We start from the raw sequence: 4,214 nt of genomic DNA, 5'->3' as shown, positions 1-4,214 counted from the left end.
TTGTTACATGTAAGTCCCTTATTCAGAAAATCCACTGGAGATATATGCACATGTTCAGGAACTGATGCATAGCTGTAGGCTAGGTATTTAGGAATGGCAACTCAGGCATACTTACAACAACCATGTATACAGGAGTATACACAAATACAGGTTAAAAATAGGCAGCTTGAACGGCAGTACAAAAAATCGGGCTTAACTATCCATAAGCTCATGTATGATGAACACTTAAGTACAGTGAAGCCCTTAAAGTGGCAAGAAGAGAACATTACTCTCAAATTATTCAAATGTGAAAGGGTTTGGATTTGTCTGCCTGCCTCCTTTAATATGTTCAGCAGGTGAGACCTCCTCATGGGTCTCAAGCTGGAGCTTTGAGGTTGCCACGTTGACCTCTGGCTGCAGTTCCGCAGTGCTTTCTGGTGTAATAATTTGTGCTTACGCCAGCTGCCCTTGAAGCGTTCCTTTGAGCAGAGAAATGCTTCCTGGAGACCTAGTTTTTTGCATGTAGGACATTGTAGCTGAGTCTGTTTCCAGCAGCCCTCAGTCATGCATCTCGGTGGAACCTCCACCACGTTGGCAAGATCCTGAAGTGGAGCTGTGGAGGCTGCCCTGTCAATCCCCTCATAATAGATGTGGAATGGCAGGTCAGCCTTGTTCGTCATATTGACTCCCTTCAACAGTTGATCCAGGTTGTAGCTCTGCCCTTTAAAAATAGTTCCATAAACTGAGTACTTTTCTCCAGTACCCTGGATCCCATGGCCGCTAGACGCTGCACCCACTGGCAAATTGGGCCAAAAAAAACGGGACACCATGAATCTTATCCATTGCCTCTCGCTGGGTTTGGTGTCTGTTACGCTCAAGAAATACGTCTGGCAGTCAACCAGAAAATAGTCCGGGTAGCCAAAAAACCCATCAAACTGATCTGGGAGATCCACGAAAGTCTCTTGCGGAAACTGGATCAAATCCAAGGCGGGGATGGTTTGTGTAGCGTGACATCTCCCTCATCTTCCTGCTGCATCCATGTTGGGCGGAGTATTCTGTCATGGATCGTTAATTGAGGCAGAAGCAAGTGCAGGTAAAGACATTTTATTAAAGGCAGGCAGACAAATCCAAAACGTGAAACAGAGGCGTGGTCGAAAGCAGGCAATGGGTGGGGCGATCGGCAAACAGGCATAAACTGGGCTAGGCAGGAATCAAAATCGAGTCACTAACAAGGAAATGAGAGGTGGGAAACAACAGCGCGATATCATGGAAAATAATCTATGTTTTAAACTAAACAATCTCACTTTCAAGGTAACTATCTACTATAATACTCCGTGCCGTGTACTGGGAGACGAGGGGTATATATCGCAAAAATAATCAGCGTTAAGTGCTGATGGTTGAAACCAATGTAGACACACCCTCGAACAACAACCAATGATAAAACAGGGAGGAGACAGAACAGAAACAAAACAAACGTGTCCACAGTAAACATTGTCACAGTGATCAGAGCGTGTGCACTCCGGCTCCCCGAGCCGACTTCAGGCTGCAGCGCTGTCTACAGGGGAGATCGTGACAGTGACTTACTCCTTGTGGAGTAACTGATGCTCTTGACCTGTATCTGTATGATTTTATGCATTGTGCTGCTGCTGCCACATGATTGGCTGATTAGATAACTGCATAAATGAGCAGGTGCACATTTATTAAAGTGGACGGTGAGTGTATATTGTTTGAAAAGTAAAGTTTTTTTTGATGATGTGGACCATCCATCACAAGTTCATGTGAATGAATTGTTCAGAAATAATACAGTTATTTCAAAAATAATACAGTTTTAGGAACATATTTTAAAACTACATAACTGTGACCATTAGGTTTAAGAATAACTATTTTTTTGGTTACTTTGAAGACTTTGCAACGGCCACGTGTGTCACATTTCGCAGGCCAGTGTGCAACCTGGTTGGTGCGAACATCATCTGGTACTCCAAAATGAACTCTCTTGGGTGGTGGTGGTGATTGTGAACATGTGTCGTGAACTGTTGAGCGACCTCTCTGTGAACTTAAAAGAATCAGGCTAGTGGCAACCTCTGCCTGGAAGCTCCTTTGTTTCAACGGCTTTTGGACACCAAGTCGTTGACATTCATGGTGGTAGATAAACCACGCATTAACAAGGCCCAACATGATGGTTTGCCAGAACAAGTAGAGGTACCACTTATGTTATCTCATATGGTATTTGTACCTTGCAAAACATGCATCAAGGAAGTCTATTCCCCCCACGAATTTGTTGTATTCCTTCACAATGTGTGGCCTGTTGACCTCCACAAAAGCTTTGTCAGATTTGCTCCAGCGTTGAACTTTGTCTTGAGGCTGAACTGCACAGTAGGATGAGATCAGGGTAACAGATTTATTGTCGTACCTCCTGACAATGATCACGCTTTACTCCTTCTCCACCATGGCATCAACAGATCCTCTGTCTTACTTGGCAAGACTTCTCTCATCTTCAATCTGACAACCAGCTAAGTGATTGCAACGGAGTGTTCCTACAAAGTAGATCTGTCGCTGAAGAAGCTTGAGAACCAGTGCTGGAGAGGAAGAAAAATTGCCTGCAAATACTTTGTAGTTTTGGTTTGATGGGGGTGTTTCACACAGCTCAACCACAATGTCACCTCCTATGCCAAGTGGTGTTCTTTCTCCAGTGCCACCTTGATAGACCACAGAATCACATAGGATTGCTCATCAATAGAGTTGTGCTCTTCTGGGCCATGTAGTCCGTGTTAGTTGGGACGTGTAGTTCGTGTTAGTTGGGACGTGTAGTCCGTGTTATTAGGTGGGACATGTAGTCCGTGTTATTAGGTGGAACGTGTAGTCCGTGTTAGTTGTGATGTGTAGTCCGTGTTAGTTGTGATGTGTAGTCCGTGTTATTAGGTGGAACGTGTAGTCCGTGTTAGTTGTGATGTGTAGTCCGTGTTAGTTGTGATGTGTAGTCCGTGTTATTAGGTGGAACGTGTAGTCCGTGTTAGTTGGGACGTGTAGTCCGTGTTATTAGGTGGAACGTGTAGTCCGTGTTAGTTGTGATGTGTAGTCCGTGTTATTAGGTGGGACGTGTAGTCCGTGTTATTAGTTGGGATGTGTAGTCCGTGTTATTAGTTGGGATGTGTAGTCCGTGTTATTAGTTGGGATGTGTAGTCCGTGTTAGTTGTGACGTGTAGTCCGTGTTATTAGGTGGGACGTGTAGTCCGTGTTATTAGGTGGGACGTGTAGTCCGTGTTATTAGTTGGGATGTGTAGTCCATAGCAGCCATGTTTAGGCTGTCCTGTGTTTGGTAATGGTATAGAGGAAAAGTACAGAGCAGAATCTGGCGCTGACATGACATTGTAATACGTTTAGTTTATATTGTGCCTTTCCCACACGCAAGATTTTTTAACAATTATGCAAAACAAAAACAAAAAAACAAAACAAAAACACTCTCTTCTGGGGTGATATCCAGGTGTAACGAGTATGGAGAATATTCCATAAATTTAATGTTTAGAATTACACAAAAGGAAGTGTATACCTGATGTAGCTGTCTACTTGTGTGAGTACTTTCCCTTTAAATTGTCATGATGTCATTGGTCTGTGTAATTTCCTGTTTTGGCTCCTCCTCTTCCCTTTCGCATTATGATTGAATGGGAGAGGTAGGTTTAATTTTGAGTTCTCAGTAATCTTGTTTCATCTTTATTTAAATCATCATTTATATACATATACCCATTTTAATTTGTGTGTATAGTGTTATTTTATTTATTTGTGTGATTATTTTTGTTGTTTTACCCTCCTTTTTGAGTGTTTTTTTTTTGTATTTTGTTTCAACATGTGGCCACATCATGTGTATTTTATAGAGCACAGTTTAAGGGCGATTCACTCAGGGAGACTGCTTGTTTGTGTCATCAGAGAATAAATGAAGAGTTGACCCAGATGCCGTCCACCTTTTTTTGGATAAAATAAAACACACAATGCAGACTACAACCAGTTACACAGTCATTGTTCGTGAACATATCAAGCCATGGATGGATCCAACACTTGCCTGTTTGACAATAAGTGTTGTCAGTGAAATGTAGAGATGCTAGCAGGGTCTGAAAACCGTGGCGAGACATGTTGTCAGTGACCATGGGACACCTTGTGTCATTTTCCAGTATGAACGATTTACCGGCATTTGTTGCAGACCCATGCGCAGATAGAGGCCAATCAGTATTTCCAATTTAACA

This window comes from Ictalurus punctatus, chromosome 14, assembly GCF_001660625.3.
Source record: "Ictalurus punctatus breed USDA103 chromosome 14, Coco_2.0, whole genome shotgun sequence".
NCBI classification, from domain to species: domain Eukaryota; kingdom Metazoa; phylum Chordata; class Actinopteri; order Siluriformes; family Ictaluridae; genus Ictalurus; species Ictalurus punctatus.
This window is presented reverse-complemented; position numbering follows the sequence as displayed.